Source organism: Macrobrachium nipponense, chromosome 8 (assembly GCF_015104395.2).
Source record: "Macrobrachium nipponense isolate FS-2020 chromosome 8, ASM1510439v2, whole genome shotgun sequence".
Lineage (NCBI taxonomy): Eukaryota > Metazoa > Arthropoda > Malacostraca > Decapoda > Palaemonidae > Macrobrachium > Macrobrachium nipponense.
The window spans coordinates 53691940-53714439 of NC_087203.1; the positions used below are offsets into that span (position 1 = coordinate 53691940).

At 38.4% G+C, this 22500-nt stretch overlaps 1 protein-coding gene across 1 annotated transcript in view; it reads left to right on the forward strand.

Moving 5' to 3' along the window:
* The window catches only part of LOC135222783 (myeloid differentiation primary response protein MyD88-like), a 467144-nt gene that overhangs the window by 281098 nt on the left and 163546 nt on the right, over positions 1-22500 (forward strand). The window lies entirely within an intron of this gene.

Below are 22500 nucleotides of genomic sequence, written 5' to 3' on the forward strand. Positions count from 1 at the left end.
TCTCCTGAGCCCCTATACAAACCTCAGAAGCGCCCAGCACCGTTGTGTAAAAAGAGTACCAAGTGGTTAGCTCCTCTCTAGTATTCTCAGCACCATATGTAGGGCATGGTGCCATGCCCGGTGCCCCTCGAGCACCCAGCCTCTCTTGGATGCCAGGTGCCCATCGAGCACCCAAAGTCCACTGAGTGCCCACAGCCACCTGTAATCCAGGCACCAATTGAACGCCCAGAGTTACCTAACAAAATACTATACCTGATTCTTCACTGGATCCCATTCGGAGTTACCTAGGTGCAATCTTGGGCATTCTTCAAAGGACTTTTGAGTAACACGGGACCCTACAATTCTTCCTGAAAGCAAATTGGAACAGAAAAGACGCATCCAGACTCATTTGTCTTCCTGATAACTCAGGAAATAAAGACTTCTGGAAGGGAAGTCTCTTCTCCCTCTGAACCCCAGTCTAGCATTGTACTCCGATGCCTCGGATCTAGGTTGGGGGAGCACTTCTGGAAGACAAGGAAGTTTCTGAGACTTGAACCCCAGAATAAAAGAATATACAAATCAAGTGTGAGGAAAATTGAAGGCAGTTCATCTAAGCCTTTTAGTTATTTCTTTGCAAAAAAACATTCAACTAGATACTGGTCCATTCGGAAAAAACACCACCGATCTGTCTTTCGTAAAGAACCAAGGGGCACTCACGCCTTCTCCCTGTATGAGACAACAAAGGATCTCCTCTTATGGGCAAAAGGAAACAAGACCCTACTGATACAAGATTCATCCAGGGGCAAACTGGGACATCCAGGAGGACGAGCTCAATTATCGCAGACAGATCTCACCTACAAAATGGTCTCTACATCCATTGGTTTAAAATTAGCTTGGGAACAATGCCATCTAGCAGCGACTGACCAAACCACTTTTGTTTACAAAAATCATATGATTAATTTGGTCTGATTCTGGTTTTGTGTTTGAGCTCAGTTGCAAAATTTACTCAAAGTTTCACGTTGAAACCAGATTATTTCGAATTCTAGTAAAGTCGAGTACCGGTCTTTACTGTTATACAAAAACTTAGTTTTATTGTAAAAATGTCATATCCAACAAAATCCGCAAGAAAATGAAAAGTGGAAATGTGAAGCACGTAAAAGGGGGCCTGGCATTTTTTCAAAGGGGATAGGTTCCAGAACCCACCACAGAAATGGAAAATCCCTCTAAAAATGCTTATAACAGCCAAAACCCTGTACCCCTTAAACCAAAAATACTTATAACTGCCTATTTTGATAGTTCATGCCTAATTTAATATATCAAACGGAAATATACCGTATATACTCGCATATCATTCCCAACTTTTGAAGACCCAATTTTAGATGCTAAATTTTAAGGGCGTTGCATCATACATGAGATATAAAATTAGCATATGTAATATTCACACACTAGTATCGTTTGATAAAATACAAACATAATGAATATGCTTCTTTTTCATGGATCTTTTAAAAAGTTATCCTTTACTTCACTACATCCAACAATACAATATTGTATGTATTTTATATTATTATTGTTGTATTATAAAATACAAAAATAGCAATCAATGTTTTGGTTTGGAAATCAGCTGAGGACGATTGCGAGGTAAGTTTATTTTGCTGTATTAAAGTCAAATCAGAGCGATTTTCTTGCTTCTAGTTAACGTAAATGAATCTCGAGATACTCTTAGTTTATGTGGGACAAGATTATTTTAATCGTTATATGAAGTGTTTTCAAGTCTAAATATCACTTGAATTTGTATCGCTGTGAACGAAATTTAGTTATTTTTTTTAGTTAGTAGTTGGCGCTGAGGGCATGTTTATTATGTAAAAAATCAACAGATAGCGTTGATATTTTTCACTGATCTCATCAGAATACTATGAGCTTTACATGATTTATCTGTTATTGGAGTGACCACAGTAAAATATGTCCTTTCGTGCTAAATAGTTTTGATTAAAACACATTTTCTCTCAAATGTTTATGGTTGAGTTTGATGGGTGCTGTACCGAAGTTTCCATGTTGCCAATGCACAATACTAACTGTTGTTAGCAGATGAACATTCTTTAACCCTCTTACGCCGGAGCGGTAAATAAAAAATGTCCTGTGTGCCGGAGGGGTTTTTTCGGAGTGAGCGCGGAAGCGGAAAAAATATTTTTTTTCAAAAAATCACAGTGCGCTTAGTTTTCAAGATAAGAGTTCATTTTTGCTCCTTTTTTTTCATTGCCTGAAGTTTAGTATGTAACCATCAGAAATGAAAAAAAATAGAATCATCATATATAAATAATGCGATATATGATAGCGCAAAAAACAAAATTTCATATATAATTGTATTCAAATCGCGCTGTGCGCAAAACGGTTAAAGGTAACAAGTTACTTTTTTTTCGTTGTAATGTACACTAAATTGCGATTATTTTGGTATATAACACATTGTAAAATTGATAAAAGCAACACAGAGAAAATATTATCACAAAATAATGCATGAATTCGTAAACGCGCGGACGTAAACAAAATATTTTTTTCAAAAATTCACCATAAATTCTAAATATTGTCCTAGAGACTTCCAATTTCTTTCAAAATGAAGACAAATGATTGAATGTTACTATACTGTAAGAGTATTAGCTTACAATTGCAGTTTTCGACCATATCTGACGAGTTAAAGTTGACCGAATGTCTTTTTTTTTATATTATATATTTTATATGCAATTATTTCGGAAATAAGAAAAGCTACAACCTTCAAATATTTTTCGTTTTATTCTACATGAAATTGCGCACATTTTCATATATAAAACTCTATGAAATGCCTAATATGAAACGGAGCAAATATTCCGAGAATGGTACGTACGTATTCGGAGATTTGTGGCGGAGAATCCGCGCGTGGAGGGAAGGAAAGATTTTTTTTAATTAATTCACCATAAATCTAAATATTTTGCTAGAGACTTCAAATTTGTTTCAAGGTGAAGATAAATGACTAAATATTACTATACTGTAAGAGTTTTAGCTTACAATTGCGTTTTTCGACCATTTCGGTAGAGTCAAAGTTGACCGAACGTGTTTTTTTTCTATTTATCGTGATTTATATGCAAATAGTATTTCAAAAATGAGAAAAGCTACAACCTTCAATTATTTTTTCTTGTATTCTACATGGAATTGCGCACATTTTCATATATAAAACTTTATGTAACGGCTAATTTAAAATGGTGCAAACATTACCACAATCGCACGTATGATTTTTTTCGGAAGAGTTACCGCGCGGACGTAAAGAAAATGTTATTTTTTCATAATGCACCATAAATCGAAATATTGTGCTAGAGACTTCCAATTTGTTGCAAAATTAAGGTAAATGCTTGAATATTACTAGAATATAAGCGTTTTAGCTTACAATTGCGTTTTTCGACCATTTCGGTAGAGTCAAAGTTGACCGAAGGTTGAAATTTTGGCAATTATCGTTATTTATATGAAAATATCTCAAAACTGATAAAAGCTACAACCATGGGTTGCTTTTAGTTGTATTGTGCACGAAATTGCGCATTTCATATATAAAAACTTTATATAACGGCTAATTTTAAAATGGTGCAAACATTACCACAATCGCATGTATGATTTTTTTCGGAAGAGTTACCGCGCGGACGTAAGGAAAAAGTTTTTTCAAAAATTCACCATAAATCGAAATATTGTGCTAGAGACTTCCAATTAGTTGCAAAATTAAGGTAAACGATTGAATATTACTAGAATATAAGCGTTTTAGCTTACAATTGCGTTTTTCGACCATTTCGGTAGAGTCAAAGTTGACCGAAGGTTGAAATTTTGGCAATTATCGTTATTTATATGAAAATATCTCAAACTGATAAAGCTACAATCATGAGTATTTTATTTGTGTATTCTACATAAAAATGTGCACATTTTCATATATAATACTTCATGTAACGGCTAATTTTACAATGGTACAAAAATTATGTCAAAGTGACTAAATAATTTCCGAGATGTGTCACAGATACTTTTTAGTACGGCAAGAAAGAAATTCGTGCTTGCGCGCCTGCGTAACGATTGTAAACAAAACAACACCTTGATCCGTGAACTCCCAGCATCCCCCAAGGCGCGTGATTCAAAAGTTTAGGCTGGTAGGCCTATAAGTATTTTTCCGTGAATTTTAAAAAAGCTATTGTAAGTCGACGTAAAATACGTCCAGTCGGCACGGGAAAAAAAAATGTCGACGTAAAATACGTCCAGTCGGCGTAAGAGGGTTAATCAGCTTCAGCTAGAACTAGCAGCTTAAATTTAGCTGTATATGCCCTTGGCAATCTTTCCTCCATATTGAATGAGGATAGTAATGCGAAAATATATCAGGCCTATTCTATTTAACGTCATTTGAACAAAATAACTATGGTAATTTTTTGGTTTTTTTACTATCTTACGATGGTTGAATTGCAAGCATACTGCTGTAGTTATCAATTTCAGTTGTTCATAGTAAATCAGCTGTTTCTGGCTGTATGTGTTGAAACAACAATATAACATTACGGATGATACTTTTAGCTTTCTCCTCTTTTCCTCTTTTAATTTACTAGAAAGATGGTATAGATAAAGAGATGAGGAAAGTGGTTAGCCTAATTAGGAAATGGGCATAGATAAAGCGGAGTAAACAGAGGTTAGCCTAGTGTGTTTGGTCTCTTAAATTGAAGCTCTCATATTACTTGAGATAATACATGATCAAATCATTGTTTTGGGGTGAGAATTTTGGGTCCAGTCAATGATATGCGAGATCGCGGTGTTAAACAATATAATATGGTACTTAAATTATTGTACCTCATACGTTCATACATTTAAAAAAAATACACTCCCCCCATCATCCCCAAACCCATTCATCTGTTCATTATCCTCCAAACTATTGCTCATACTATATACCACAAACACCCTTAGAATGCTTTTAACTGCCCTATTTTTAACAGTTCATTCCACAGCGTGACAGTTTCAAACAAAAATATACCTCCAACTACATTGTTCTGACGCGAACAAACCTTCAGTCTTAACATAGGATATTTTCTAGCGCCCAGCTGGATCCAGTTAAATCGCGATGAAAAGCAAGGAATCTTGGTGATATTCTGGCATGTGGAGTATATAGGGTGAAACTGGTCAAGACCATGCACCCTACGCCACCGTATTCAGTCTTTTCGTACTGTCCAATGGGTAGAGTCAAGGTTGCCCTCTCCTGCCTTGTTAACACCTACCCGTTTCATTGCGTTTTTCGCTTGTGATTCTGTAGTGTTGGTGTGTGTTGGTGTCTGCTTGTATATAGCTGCTTCTGTTCTGCTGCTCCTCGACCTCGCCAACGTATGTACCTGTAACTCAAGGTTTTCCCGTGTTCTCGTTTCTTTCTTGGCTTCTTCAGCGACAGAACCCACCTCCACATGCATAGGTGTCATTCCTAATGTTTGTACCATAATGAATCCCTGACCAGAATGGAGGAGCAGTGGAAAGTTATTTGTTATAGTAAGAGGGAGCATCATAACAGTTTCTACCCTTCCTTCATTGGAGGCTTTTCATCTCCTTTCCCCGATGCTTCATCTCCTGCCACAGTCACACCCCATGCTAGTGTGTGCCTTTGTCTCACTTCCTTTTCTTCCATCGATTTGTTGTTGGAAGTATCGGGAGGCCTTCGGCTGATTTATTATTAATGTTGCCCCCCTCTTCCTTGGGATTTTAATTTACTACCTTCAAGGGAGGAGGCTTTTTCATAAATTTTCTTTATTCAGATCAGAGGCCTTCAAAAGGCGTTGCTTAGGGGTTGCTTGGGCTTTATGGCAAAATAAAAATATAACAACAAAACCCTCCAAGGTTTGCCAACGCATTTCATGATCTTGCCTTCCCCTCAGGCTTGCCCAAGCCTCTCGTGGGTATCCGGGGGGTCAGCCTATTGCATTGGTCCGCCAATGACGCTTGCCACTTCCTCGGTCCTGAGAAGCCATAATGTCAGCGCCGCGGTAACGTCACGGGTCAGCCATTTTGTATCTCTCCACCAGTGACGCCTGCCCGCTTCCTCGGTTCGAGGGAGCCGTGACGTCAGCACCGATGGTGGACGTCACATCCATCGATGATGTCACTCCCAGTTTCCCTCAATGTCGTCCTCTTCCTGCGATGTCGGGCACAGTGTTTGGGACTGCTGTGCTGCCGGCCTCACTCTTCTGTGTCATCGTTTGCTCCCGTGACGTCATTGCTGGCCATCCAGTAACACTCTATCTCCCTTCCATGTCACGCTGCGCCCTCTCGTGGATACTTCTGAGGTCTTTTAATGTCGGTCGGTTCTGAAGAATTGGGTACTCTGTTTAGGAAGATAGGTTTTTGCTGCCTTGTTGGCTGGGAAACTGGAGCAAGCTTGGTGCGTTCGCCCCCTCCTCCTGCCAAGAGATTTAGTATTAGGAATCAGTGTTGTCATCCCCCCCTCTCCCCTCTCTGCCGCGTCGGAGTATCAGCATTGGAAGGTTAATGCTTTTCCTTTTCTTCATTACGAGTGAGGATCGTCATGGTTTGTGTTCTGAGAGGTGTTAGTGTTTCATCGGCTGTGCAATCTGCATTTGGCTGCTCCATCGTCTCCTTTGAGCCGCGAGTGTGTTGCAACCTCACACATTCTTGCGCTTGTCCTGATTCTTTTGCTTCTTTCAGCACCAAAGCCTATTCTCGCCGTAAGGATTCTCAAGGCGCCTATGAATGGATCGAAGGTTTGTGAAACGTGGAAGTGTGCAGCTGAGTGTTTGTTGCTGTCCGGGGTTTGAACTCCGAGAGAATTCTCGTTCTTTGTTTCAGTTTTCGAGATGCCTTCTCTGTCGCATGGACATGTGTCTTCTCCACACAGATGCGTACATGGCCCTTATGTGAAACATCTATGGGAGTTTGTGTAGTAATGTTCCTAGTATTGTGGGTTGGTTCGTCCGCAGAAGTTGGTGCTTGGCTATAGTCCCAGAACAGGTTCAGCTGGCACTTCTGCTGTTTGGCTGCTGGATGTACTGTTGTTCTGCACAAGGAAGCGTGTCGGATAAGCCGCATCTTCTTATCATTGTCGGTCTCTGTTGCCTGGAGCAGGAGGAAGGAGACACTCCAGAGTTTTTGTCCTTTTTTTTGTTTTCCTTTACCGAGTTGTCGATCTCATTTGCTGCTTCAACAATTTGGAGAGTAGAGACTAGGCTCAGTCCTATCGTGCTTGAAAGCCTTGCTGGGGCTATGCAAGATCCCCGAAGTCATCATTCAGCTCCCTCATCGGTGCATGTCCAGTCGTCCCTTGCCTAAGGTGAACGCTTGTGTGTCCGATTGGGAACGGGTCTCTTCGTCAAGGGTTCTTCCAAGTTGCTTCCCCTCCACTCACCAAAGCATAGAAAGTATTAATGTGACAGCACCTCCATGTTAACAGACTGTGTCATGGTTGGATTCTTCGCGGTCATTGCCAAGATTGCGTCTGGACAGGTCCCCACAGGGGTTGTGAGTCCTTCCTTCTCTGCCAGTTTGTTGCAGTCTGGGGTAAGGCGTTCTCATATCTCGCACACCTATCGTCAATTTTGTGAGCTAATCTTCCTCTGACAGAAGAGATGCAGCTTCGTCCAGGAGTAGCAGATCATTGAACCCTGAGTCTTTTGTTGGCCGCTAAGAACAGGGATCCGTTTAGTAGTCTCATTGCCTTTTCCCTCGGACTGAGCTGGAGGACTGATAGACTGATGCCGACTGACTCTAGGACAGGTTAGTGACCAGGTTGTGTCAAAGTCAGTCTTGTTCTTTGAGATGTCCTGCCCCTACTCCTCCCCCCTGCTCAGCAGCAATCACGGAGATTGTCGCCTGGTATGCCTCTAGTAGTTCTGTTTCAGCAGGGCCCTGCCATTTGTCCCAGTTGTAGGGTCAGAGACCAACTCCTTTTGTTTCCCGCTCTTACGGTCAAGAAGGGGCTCCAGGGGCGAAATAAGGGCCGGTTAGGTTGCGCTTCCTCCCTCTCCTTTGCCACGGGTGGGGTGGTGGTGCTTTCATGGGCCAGTGGGCCAAGTGGCAGAGTTATGGGGTAGAGAATGGTAGGTAGATGACTTTTAGGTGGAGTATCTACTACCATTCAACTCTCCTCCCCCACTCTCAGACAAACCCCTGTTGGCATGTGCGGTGTATCCCCCAGATTCTCCGAAGTTCTTGGCGTCTTCAGGAGGAAGTGTAGTAGATGAATATGGCTGGCAAAGATGCATAGAGGCAGTGTTGCCAACTGGGGACCGCAATATCCCTGGGTACGCAACATAGATCACGAGGGCAACAATGAGCAAACAAGGAACACACACACCAACAGAAACATCCATCAGTGAACATCATCCTCACATCTCACTTAAGTTGTTGTTACACAGCCGTCTGAGTAGGTCTGCTTCAGTTCGATCTGAAATAAATAAACAAAAGATATTGTCAACACCCAACAATTGAAACTGGGGAATACGAATATAGAAAGAAACCTAATACAAACAAAGGTTCATTTACAGCTTACTAACAAATAAATGCAGAATTGTATCTCCTAATTACATATAACGACAAAAAAAGAAAGCACTCAGGTGGACGGCGTGAACGTCACAGGCGCCCGAGATTACTAGAACTTCTTTCGAAGACTCTTGACGGAATATTGCAATCATACTTTCGCTGCGTTCCTCCCACACTTTGGCGCGTGTTGTGCTCCACAACACGCCCACGATTCCAGAACACCCGTGAAAACATGCGCCTCCAACAGGCGCGAAAGCCTCCTTGCTGCCGAACTTCTCGAAATGCTTTTCCTCTCCTTTAACTTCCTTTGCCATGAGCATTACCATCACGGTTGTGTAAGTAGTTTTCAAGCATTTTGTTATTAAATCTTCATTTTTATTTGTGTAATAAATCTTGAATTTTTTTGACCACACCCCTATAATGCAGTCTTTTCATTTAATATACTATTTGCATGATTATCCGAAATAAAACTGAGTTTGGTCAGCCTATTGTGGCGAGGGGATGTTACGTAACAGTAGGAAGAAGGTAATTAAGGGTACAGTAGGCGAAATGTTTTGGACAACACTGCAATAGAGGAAGTGGTGCGTCCGTCCGTCTCGGGGCGTTTTTTACAGTTTACATCTTGGTGCCAAGGTGTTGGGGGGGATGTAAACCTGTGATCGACTTATCCACCTTGAATCATTTATCAGGAGACAAGTTCAGTGACAGCTATGAGGAGAAAAGCGACTTCATGGTGTCGATAGATCTAAGGACGCATATTTCCGATTGCTATTCACCTGTCTTCCAGGAAGTTCCTTCGCTTGTTCTCTCAGAACAAGGTCTTTGAGTTCAGTGTCCTGTGCTTTTGGGTGGACCACAGCCCCTCAGGTGTTCACAAGGGTCTTTCTCTCTCCTACTCAAGTTTGGGCCCCTATGTTCAGGGATCCTTTTGCTGAGGTACCTCAACGCTTTAATTAGTCCTTAGCAGGTTCCAGAGAGAAGCTGCTGAAGGCCAGAGATCCATCTACTTCGGGTGTTTTTGTCTGGAACTTGGCATTACATGGTTAATCAAGAGAATTCTAACCTCGTAACTACAGTCAAAGGATCTCTATCTGGGCATGGTCTCCGATACGGCGATCTCAAGAGTTTTTCCTGTTGGATCAAAGGTTTGAGAGTTACAAATATGGCGTGCGACTTCCTGTTGCAAAACCACATCAGTCAGCTATCAGGGGAAGGTTCTTCTGGGAATTGTTTCTTCTCTGGCGAAGCTGGTCCGGTCATGGCGACTTTCATCTTCGGTCTGTGCATGGAGACTGAGGGAACGCTGGTCTCTGGCGGGGGAACTCACCCTTATAAGGGTCTTTCCTCTGACTCCGAAGTTAGAAGACCTTCGTTGGCGGTTCGATGACCGTAATCTCATGAAGGTGTATCCTCTGTGCTCCTTCCCCCCCAGACTTCTTCTGTTTTCAGAGCGCCTCCTTGCAGGTGGGGGTGCTCATTTAGGTGGCCTCATTACTTTCAGGCTTTTGGAGTTTGGAGGACAAACTAGCATCATATAAAAGGCTTAGATTTAGGGCAATCCTCTCTGGTTCCTGAAGGAATTTCAGGAGAAAGTAGAGGGTCATTCAGTTGTTTTTCATGTCGGACAACACACAGTGGTCGCTTATGTGACAAGCTGGGAGCCCTGGTTTCACATCACGGCACAGCCTGACAGTCGTTGTTCACCCAGTGGGCAGTCAGCAATTCGGTAGAGCTCTCAGCCAGGATAATCCTGGCAGAGGAATTTGGTTGCAGACAGCTCAGTTTGTGGATCGAGATCTTAGGTGCAGAATGGGCTCTTCATCAGGCCCGTGGCATACAGCTTCTTCATAGGTTGGGGAGACCCATGCTGGACCTCTTTGGCGACCCGGTTCAACAGGAAACTGGAGATATTCTGTTCGGTAGTTCCGGATCCTCTGGTCTTAGCCGGGGCACGTTCCAACATCCCTAGGGACAACCTGGAGGTGTATGCCTTCCCTCCATTTTGTTTTTGATTGTGAAGTCCTGAGAGGATGACTTTGTAGCCCTCTGTGGCCGCAGGCGGAATGGTTCCGGATATGCTGTCATTGTGTCGAGGTGCTGAGGGAGATTTTCCCTGGCGGCAGCAGCTTTGTCACCACACGTAGAAAGATTCCACCAATCAGTAGAATCTCCTGTCTTTCACGGTTGGCTATCAGTATCTCCTCCGAGTGAGTAGGCCTTTCTTAGAGGACATTAGGGCATTGTCCAGCAGTCTCAGAAAGTCTTCCTCTCCGTTTATTCAAGGCAAATGGGCCCCCGGGATTTACTGTGATTGGTTTGTACACAGTTTTCTCCACTCGAACCTCTATTTAGCATATAGCAGACTTTTTGACCTTCCCTCAGGGGTGAGAAAGGTTTGTCTGTTTCGCCATTAGAGGCTACACAGGGTGCCCTGAGTTTAGTGTTACGTCTTAAGAGATCTCGACATCTCATCCTGGGGAACTCTCCCACATGCTAGTTAAGGGGTTTGTCGCAGTCGTGTTCTAGAGAGCTCAGCCCCCAACGTGGGATTTTTCCTTGGTCTTGAGAAGTTTTCACTAAAGCTCCTTATGAGCCTTTGCGTCATTTCATCCGACAGGAACTTGACACTCAAAAAAAAATCAACGTGTTTTTCCTCCTTGCCATGGCGTCTTCGAAGAGAGCGGGGAGCTAACACGCCTGAGCTATGATGTGAAGTACACCAGGGGTTGGGGTCAGTGTCCGTTCGATTTGTCCCGTAATTCGTGGCAAACCCGAATCCCTCTTGCAGGATGATAGATTCGCGTCCTTTTCCATTCCATCCTGATGACTTGTGGGACGGTGATTCTCAAGAGCTTTTGCATGTCCTGTCAGTGCTCTGCTGTGTTATCTATCTCAAAAGGACACGCATCTCAGGCAGGATCTCATAGACTTTTTTGTTACATGGGGCATACGAAAAAGAGGTGCCAAAAATACAGTCTCTTTTTGGATACATGAATTATCAGCAGGCCTACATGATCTTGAATGATTCCGTTTGCCATGTCTGTGGCAGGCCCTAGAGCACATGGGTGTCTTGTGGTATTGGCCCTCCTCTCTGGCTTTCAAGAAGAATTTGGCTGTTCTTAGAGTTCTGATAGCTTGGTACTTGGTTATGCCAGCAGTCCCCGTTCGCTCTCTTCCTATCTTACCGATGTTGCCCACAGATCTATGACAATTTTCCCTAGGGTTCTGTGGTGCTGCCCAACAGGATTGTGTAACTCATTGTTGCGCTTACAGGGTACGTTTTATCTTACCTAAGATGATTGTGTAAATGAAGAAGATGAGGTTGAGTTGGCTGGTCTTTCTCTCTTGTATCTTTTCGTTTTCCTGTGGGCGGGTTGAGAATATCCACATCATTCGCTGGACTGGTTGATACAGGTGGATGTAAAGGTAGTCATATTAATAGTTGTGGTTGTTTGGTGTACTAATAGTCCATCCCTCTATTCGGTAGCATATACTCGCTCCTTAGCCAGGGGAGTAAAGGAGTAAAAATGAAACCTGGCTCATTAGTTTTTTTATTGAACAAAGTTTTCTCTTTAGTTCCTAATGCAATGATTCGTCCCACATATCACTGTGAGGTAACCAAGTGGCTGGAGTTGTCTGATATTCACTGTATCTAGTTTTGTCACGGGCATCAGCCCCATCGTCCAGTAGATATTTCTTCTGGAGCTGGACTGGTGGGTAGGTAGGCCCCAGTCGGTTTAGATGTCTGTATTTTCCTCCAAGTATGTCCTATCCTATTGTTAAACTGAAAGGTTTGTTCAGGGGTGGAACAAATGACAAATTTTCTAAGACAATTTTGTAATTTTCATAGCGTACAAACCTGAGTCGTACGTTGTCTCCCCTCTAGCTGCACCTCCTGTCGTCTTAAAGACATCCTGGGGTTTGGGAAGACGAACTGCGGTGGGTGGGTGCATGTCCTTGACCAATTTTCACCTGATATACGCACGCATTGCCAGATCTCACAAGATTCCTTGCGTTTCATCTGCGATTTAACCGGATCCAGCTAGGTGCTAGAAAATAATCCTATTGTTAAGACCTCTGGTTTGTAGCTATGAAAAATACATAATTGTCTTGGAATTGTCATATTTTGGTGTACAGTGAACCCCCCCCCCCCCGATTCGCGTTTCTCACTCCGATTCGCGCTCCCACACATTCGCGAATTTCTCTCGGGAATGTTTTCCCCTGCATTTTCGCGGAAATGTCGCCGCATTCGAGGTATAATTTCTAGAGGATATCCACAAATTCCTGGTTTTTGGATCATTTCATCATAAAATCCACTTTTTGTGATAAAACCTATTTAAAAGAACCAAGTATGAAAAATTTTTAGAGTGGTTTTTCTTACTTTTTTAACTAACGAAATAAGGCTGTTTTTAGCGCTTTTTTATAGGGGTTCCAACCATTTGCGGATTCTAACTATTCACGGGGGGGTCTGGTACGCATCCCCCGCGATACGGGGGAACACGTATTTCCTTCCTGCCATTTATATCCTCATCCAGTGTTGCTAAAGAGCTACTGAGCTTCCTTAGGCTGCACCAGGGGTGCTTTTCTGATCTGTTAGCCACGTTGATAGAGTCAATCTGGAAGAAGTTTTTCAAGCTGCTGCATTTTTTGTAGGTTCCACAGTAATCTCAGGTTATTTTTTTACGTTTTGTTCCAAATCACATCTTTTTCTGTTTTCTTTTCCCGCTTTATTCAGCTGATGTGAGGGATGGTTTGTACTGAAATAAGAACATTTATTTTAAGAAATTCTTGCGGTTGTGGATTGGTAAGTTAATTTGTCCTATTTTGGAGAAAATCAGGTCTGTGTATGCTGAGGTCTGTAACAGCATGTTTAATTTTCTTTACTTTGTTTCTTCTTACAAACAGATGATTTAAGAAATTTAGAGGCAGGACGAGGTCTTCAGCATTATGATTGCTCTTGTTCTGCTGCGGATGCTGAGAGAGATATAAATTTTGTGGCAAACCTTAGTTGAGAACTAGAGGTGAATAATGGCTTAAAGGTATGTAAAATCATTGTTTGTTATTTTTAGTTTTAGAAACTTTGGATTTTTTTTTGTAAAACGATTGATATGATTTCTTTCCTTTTTGAATTTTTGTTGTTACATTGTGAACAGTTTTTTCATTGGGGGTGATAGGCCCATGAGAAGTACAGACAGGTCTTTGATTATTTCCAGTGTAGTATATGAAGGCAGGAATAGGAGAAGCTACCTTTCATGATAATTTTCTTCCAGAATACCAGTGTAGCTAAATATGTGATTACATTCCTTTAAAATTTCTTCCTCCCAGATCTGGTGCGTGGTATCTACATATATATACATACACACACCCACACACACCACACACACACATATAATATATATATATACATATATATCATTATATATATATATATATTATAGATATATATATATATATTATATAACATCCATATACATATATATATATATTATAATATATATTAATATATATCACAGTATTACCCTCGAGCTACGAAAGGACGCTACTTACAGAAAAAAAACTCAAGATACGAAAGCCAATGCGAAAAAATTTTACTGCTCTACATACGAAAGTTTTTCAAGATAGAAAGTTGTTTGCGGTAAAGTTCCTGAGATTCGCCCGTGGACCACCGAGAACAATTTTAAAACTCCCGTGCCGCCAACTGATAAACTCCCACCATCATACAGCTCTGCCTCCCCATTGGTTTCCTGATGCTAGTCACCCCATAAGTCCTGCTCTCCTATTGGTCCATGCATTCTACTCCTTGTGCTTTAAGTGTTCTTTTGTTAAAAGGGGGGGTTTGCTGTAAATTGAAAAACTTATCATGCAATACATTTAATAAAAAAAAAACATTAGGTTAAAGATAGAATAAAGAATGGACATGATTGTTATCATACTGTTTGGTAGTGTTTTCAGTAATTGAAGAGAGAGAATGCAATATTTATGACTTACTGTGTAAAAGTGATTGCTTGCTATCGTTCAATACTCGTACGTGCTGGATGTAAACAACTTTTGAAAGCTTTTGTTTTTTTGTTTGTTTATTATGTTAATGGTTCCTTAATAATTATTTGAAATGAGTACATGCAATACATTTTAATAAAAAAATGTGAATTTAGAATATCAGAAAATATCAAATGTAAATCAGTCTGCCAACAATAGGTATTTTTTTTAGAATTTCTTCTTCTGTTTTATTATTACGTTACGTATTACGTAGGTTTCATTACAAGCTTCAGTAACTCGGTATCCTTCCCATTAGGTAAAGATAGAATTAGAAATAGAACATGAATGTTTATTATACTGTTTGGTGGTTTCATTAGTTGAAGGAGTTTTATTAAATATTATGACAATTTATAGCTTACTGTGTGCTAGGAAATTATTGCTTGGCGCTCGTTCGATACTCGTAAGAATGTAAACAATCGATGGGAGGTTTGTTTTTTCTTTGTTTGTGTATTATGTTAATGATTAATTAATAATTATTTGAAATGGGTACATACTGATTATTTATAATAACATTTTTATTGCATATTCCAGCTGTTTAGCTCTTAGGTTTAGATGTCAGAACCATAGACTAGGCTCCAGTATCAACCGCTAACATAGGCTAGGCTTATTGCTAAGGGAATATGCTAAAGTCCTATATTTCAATAAAATGGGGTTGAACATTACATGCAGTTGAATTTACTCAAAGGTTATGTACAGTATTTTGCCTTTTTGATACATTTTTCTTCGTCGTAACCCTAGAAATGTGTTTTAAGGCCTGGAAATATAATTTTACTGGGGGGTTTTTGGAGGCCTTGGAACTGGTTAGCCATTTTAACAGGTAAAATGTGTTCCAAGATAACGAAAAACTCATAATAACGAAGGCGTCTTCGGAAGGATTAATTTCGTATCTCGAGGTAACATATGTATATATCTATATATGTGCGTGGGTGTATGTATGTTTATGTATGTATATATATATATTATATATATATTATAATATATATATATATATATATAATGTTATATATATATATATATATATGTATACTAATGTATATTATTATAATATTATATATGTATATATGTATATATATAATAATATATATATATATATATATATATATATATATTATTATATAATATTTATATATATATATATATATATATGTATAGGTATGATATATATATATAGTATACACATATATATATATATACATACATTTATATATATATATATATATAACATATATAGATATATACATATCTAATATATATATATAAGATATATATAATGATATATATTATATATAGGATATATATATTATATATATATATATATATATATATTATTATATTTTATATATATACATACATACATACAATATATACACATCTAATATATAGATATATTAAAGTGAGCGCTGAAAGTCTTTTGCAACCCCTGAAGGCTGCGTAAAGACTTTCAGCTCTTAAAGAAATCCTCCATATCAGTCCGAAAATGCCTGAGAGAAATGACTACTTGGCCCTTTTATTGTTTCCACTGTGTCCTTGATTTAAGGAAACAAATACTGATCAGTAAGCGCTTAGCCCGTTGTGTAAGTCGGTTTTTTTTTTGCTGGCACTCCGGTAACAGGATTTGTTCGTCCTCGTGGTGTTGCCCTTGTGTTTGCCAATCCCTGTGCCTTTTATGCTTATGGTGGGTCCTTATAACTTCTAGGGATGATCGTTGTAGGGCATTCCGTGTTTTGAATTAGGGTTAAATACCGCTAAATTGTTCGGCAGAACAGATTTGAACGTCCGAACAGTTCAGAACATTGTGCGCGGTACAAGGCGTCAGGGAAAGAAAAGTTTACTCTTCCCTGCCAATAAGTCTGGGAGGCCCCGTTGCTGTCGGAACGATTCTATTTTGTCGCTACTGAGAAGGGAAGCAGAGCTAATCCTTCACACGCGCTCGTCAATTCAGGGAAGAAACCCTGAAATTTTAGGAAGGTGTAAAGGGTACGTACTTTACAGGACGTACTTGTCCCAAGTTGGGATTCAAGAGTGTTGTGGCTCCTAAGAAGAGCAAGCTAACTGACAGCTATATTAAGAAACGAAAGTCTTTTTTTTTTCATAGATTTGGTAAATGGACTTTAATACTGGAAAAAAGTGGTTGTTCCTGAACGAATCCACTTCCTTGCTCGCAAGCACCTCAACGAAATTTGGCGAAGTCCCCGCCGTTAACAAGTGCGTGAACAAAACTTATTCGTCCTCGTGAAAATTTCCCAAAACTTTGATGGTATGGGGTTATATGGTTTATGTGGAGTTGGGGATTGTGTATATTTTAAAATATGAACGAGTGAACCACATCATTTATTACGTTGTGCTTAAATGAATATTTCGAGGTGAGCTTTGAGAAAACAGGTGCTCAATTCTTCAGCAAGACGGACCGCACGTGCCACACACGCCGTTTGATTAGTAACTGGTTGCAGGATTGTGGTGTGGAAAGCTTTTAGTGACTGGCCCCCTAATTCCCCCTGATTTTAGTCCCATAGAAAATCTGTGGTCGATCATTAAAAAACGTTTGCGAAGGTTGACTGCTCCAATGTCGAAAACCTCGAAGCCGCCATCATCGCTGCTTGGAACAGTATCGAACCAGCCTGTCGCACCTCATTGAAAGTGTTTTTCCCCGACGCTGAAGGCAGCTAGAGAACAATTTGGATGCTACCAAATACTAGAAAGTCTAAGGTAAACTGACACACCATTTTCAATATCTATTACTAAATTTTTGCATTGATCTTTACAAGGTCGAAAAGGGTGTGCGTGTGTAGGGCGTTTGAGCCTAATTGGCACTGGGTAGTAAAGACTTTCGGCGCCTACTTTATTATATAATAAATATAGATATATATATATATATATATATCTTACAACAAGTGTGTAATGTTTTAGTGAATCACATATCATGTCTTGCTTGGAGACAGGCTGAGCTGTAGGGGGCATCTTAACGTGAGTGAAGATTTGGTCGTAAGCATTTTAAAACCGATAGACCGCTCGTTTTTGTTCTTCAAGCCATGTACATTCGTTTCTTACGGATTTTACAGGTCTAATGGCCAGGGCACTTGCGAAGTCACATTCCTTTTGGTGAGAAGAAAGAGGTCAGTTTTTTTTTTTGGTTTTTTAAAAACACGTCAGGTGTCGGGAGAGAAAAACCACCATCGTAAAGCATGCACATTTCTCACCTCCTAGACTAAATTGTAAGCCAACACCCCTCTGCATCCATCTGGATTATTTGCTTTTTTTTATAGTGTCCAGAATACGGACATATCTAAATATTTGAGTAAAAATATTCGAAAGTCATAATGGAATTCTATTATGCATTTATTTAGAGAAAATGTAATGACATAATGATTCGGTAAATACATAGTCTCGAAACTGCAAACTTCTCATATTGCCAATTGGCAACTGCCAACGTGCCAACGGCTCTAGCTAAATATCTTGTTCTCTCAGCACTACTGTCAACCGAGTGAAGTACGGATGCAACATAATTAGACATAATTCCTCATTTCCTCTTTACTATTAAACGCATCCAAATCTGAAAGCAACCAGCGTATTCAGGGGTGATTTTATTGTTTAAAAACACCAGATTTTATTTTAATCTTTATCTCATGAATTATGCAAAATCCGACGATAAATAAGAACAGGTATAAAGAATTAACGTTTTCTCTCTTCCTACTACTCGTTGTAATTCCTTTGTATTTTAAACTTATGTTAGGAAAATATTAATTACTGTACACCTTGTATACCGAATCCCTTTGGTGTGACCAAAACTTTTCCTCGTTTTTGTAAAACATAGATAAATGAAGAAATGTAAAAACATAATGCTTGTTTTCTAAGCTACAAACGAAATATGACCCACTGAGCGGCAGTCTGGCCGCCTGTACCAGCCATCAAGCCGCCAAACAAACATCTCATAGGCACAAGGATCTACTTTATGTGGAATGGACTATATTTTTATTTATGGTCAGATTTGGGTTTTTTAGTCACTATTGACTTTTAATCATTTGTTCTATTCTATATTCCATCTGCTTTGGGTAATAAATAGTATATTTTTTATACTTACGTGATCTTAAAGCCAATGACACGTTCCGGTTACACGGGTCCAGCTTACGACGTTCCGTGGTTACGTACGCTTTTCTTAAATATTCATTGAAAAAAAATCCGCCCTGGGTTACAGACGCTGACCTTCTGACAACCTGCTCCGAGTTACGACCCTTTTAAAAAAAACGCATACTATGAATAGAATCCTTTATAGTTTAGCAACAGTATATTAATATAAATAAGTTTTTGGTTAGATTACAAAAAAAATTTTGAGGTATTTGATCTTTTATGTTGTATTTTTTTAATTTTTTTTAGTGGACGCCTCATATGCGAACTAGTTTCCGAGCAATGAACGCACTAGCTTGGTGCCACAGTTTATAACAGTCCAAAAGCGCAAATAATGAAAAAATCATTGCTTGTTTCCAGTATACATAATTAACAAACTAAGTTTTCTGGTTAGATGCCAACACTACATTCCAAGTTTACGACGGTTTTTTTTATGCCTTTAAAACGGATACTCATACGCAGAACTCGTTCTGAGCGGAGGCTCATAAATTAATTTACGCTATTAAACTGTATGGTAACCATAGTCAAGGATAAGGAACGCATTCTCAAACAGTATACATATCCTTTAATACAACAGCAATAGCATTGAAACATTATTTCATTAAAGAATCCATTTTTACTTTACTTAGCTTGATATAAAAACCATTGTTTCTCTCTCTCTCTCTCTCTCTCGGTTTTTCCGACGAAATTAATCACTATTAGTGTATTTGGATGTTTATTTTCATGACTAAATACATTTTTATAATACAACAATGATTTACTATTTTCAAAAAAAAATAGTAATTTTGATTAATACTGTATTATAAGTTAATAAGTTGAAATGATATCACATAATAAAAATGAATAATTCTCTAAGGGGGGGTCTCTCTCTCATCTCTCTCTCTCCTCCTACAAAGATGGTATGTTTTTTTGTATGATAATAAATAATTTCTATTTTCAAATATTAATATTAATTTATCAGCAATAATATCAATTCTTAAAGAAAATACCATAGTGAATTAGTAGCATTTTAGCTTATTTTAAAAAATTATGGAAGTAAGAAGGAAATCCCAGTCTTCAAGTACTTCCAGTAACCTTTCTCGGATCTCGGTACTAACACTGTCGATATATCTAGTTCTGTGACACCACATGAGGGGAAGAGCTGCAGTTTTTGCAATCCACTGTGTTCATGATATTCCCCCCCCCCCCCCCTCTCTCTCTCTCTCTCTCTCTCTCTTCTCTCTTCTTACTGAGACTCGAGATTTTTTATGTACTTGTACTATTTGTTTTTTAATACTTTCAAATAATATAATAATAATAATAATAATAATAATAATAATAATTGTATATTACAAAATTCATATGTGATAGTATCTTAAGAAAGAAATACAATACGTACTAATCTATCCATGTCACTTTTAATTAAGGTTAACTCTCTCTCTCTCTCTCTCTCTCTCTTTTTGCCACATCTTACTGAGATGAGAGAATTTTTATGGTAGATGCACGTGTTTATTATATTTTCAAATAATAATAATAATAATAATAATAGAAGTAGTAATAATACGATAACTAATTTCAAAAGAAAATTCTTCCCTTCATGCTTTTTCTGTATCAATTTCCCCACCTCATAACTCCAGTGACACCTCGAGCTTAACAATGCCATACAATGGTCAACAAATTTAATGGTTTTAATGTATGTAATCTCTCTCTCTCTCTCTCTCTCTCTCTCTCGCTCTCTTCTATCTCTCTCTCTCTCTCTCTCTCTCTCTCTTCTCTAATTTTAATGAAAATATACAGTAATTTGTGAATACACAGTGTTGCACATGAAAAAAGTAAATTAGTGATGATTTTAGAGATACGGCCCTAAGAAAAATTGCAAATTAGTGAAATTTTCCTTGTGGACATGTTTTCAAGAACGTCGTTCTGGCTTACGACGATTTTCGGGTTACGACGCGTCTTAAGAACGGAACCCCTGTCGTAGAAGCACGCCGCTGCGTAGTAGATGCATGATGGGAGGGATGCTCACAAATGGGAACCAATAGGAGAGAAGGACCTCATGTCGGTGACTAGCATCAGGAACCAATGGGAGAGCGGGAGGATGGTGGTGAGTCTACTCAGTTGGCGGCGTGCAAGTTTCAAAATTGTTACCGGTGGTCCGGGCGAATCTCGGACTTTACAGCAACAACCTTTTGTATCTTGAGCAATTTTCGTATGTAAAGCCGTAAAATCTTCCGAATTTGTTTCGTATCGAGTTTTTCGTAAGTTGAGCCTTTGTATCTCGAGGTACCAGTATGTGTGTGTGTGTATCTATATATATATATATATATATATATATATATATATATATATATATATATATAGCATATATATATATATATATATATATATATATATCTATATCTATATCTATATCTATATATCTATATATCTATATATCCTATATATCTATATATATATATATCTATCTATATCTATATATATCTATATATATGTATCTATATATATATCTATCATATCATATATCTATATATCTATATATCTATATATCTATATATCTATATATATATATATATATATATATATATATATATATATATATATATATATATATATATATATAATATATATATATTATATATATATATATATATATATATACTATATATAATATATATATATATATATATATATATATATATATATATATATATATATATATACAGTGGTACCCTCGAGATACGAAATTAATCCGTTCCGAGGCGGCCTTCGTATAATGAGTTTTTTCGTATCTTGGAACACATTTTACATGTAAATGGCTAATCGTTCCAAGCCCTCCAAAAACACCCCAGTAAATTATATTTCCAGGCCTAAAACACATGTTCTAGGGTTACGACGCCAATCCGACGGAAGAAATATGACTCCTAAAAGGCAATATTTAACTGCATGTAATGTTCAACCCCATTTTTACTGCATATATTAGGACTTTAGCATATGTTTCTTAGCAATAAGCCTAGCCTATATTAGCGGTTGCTACTGTAGCCCCTAGTCTATGATTCTGACTCTAAACTAAGAGCTAAAAAGCTTTGAGAATATGCCAATAAAATGTATAAATAAATCAGTATGTACTCATTTCAAATAATTATTAATTAATCATTAACTCTAATACACAAACAAACAAAAAAACAAACCTTCCAATCGATTGTTACATTCAGCTGTTACCCGTCTTACGAGTATCGAACGAACGCCAAACAATCTTTTTTCCTAGCACACAGTAAGCCATAAATTGTCATTAGTATCTCTTCAACTAATGAGACTACCAAACAGTATAATAACCATTCATTTCTATTCTTTATTTTATCTTTACCTAATGGAGATACCGTTAGTTACTGACAGGTATAATGAAACATACGTATACGTAACATAATAATAAAAACAGAAGAAGAATTCTAAAAATAGTATTTGTTGGCAGTCTGATTTATTTTATATTTTATGATATCAATTCACAATTTTTATTAGATTGTATTGCATGTACTCATTTCAAATAATTATTAAGTAACCATTAACTATAATAAACAAACAAAAAAAAGCTTCCAAATGTCTGTTTACATCCAGCACTTACGAGTATCGAACGATCGCCAAGCAATCAATTTACAGTAAGCCATAAACTTTCATTCTCTCTCTTCAACTACTGAAACTACCAAACAGTATGATAACCATTCATTTCTATTTTTTATTCTATCTTTACCTAATTTTTTTTTTTTTATTCAATGTATTGCATGAATAAGTTTTTCAATTTATAGCATCCTTTTACCAATAGAATACTCAACGCACAAGGGGTAGATGCTGACCAATAGGAGAGCAGGACCG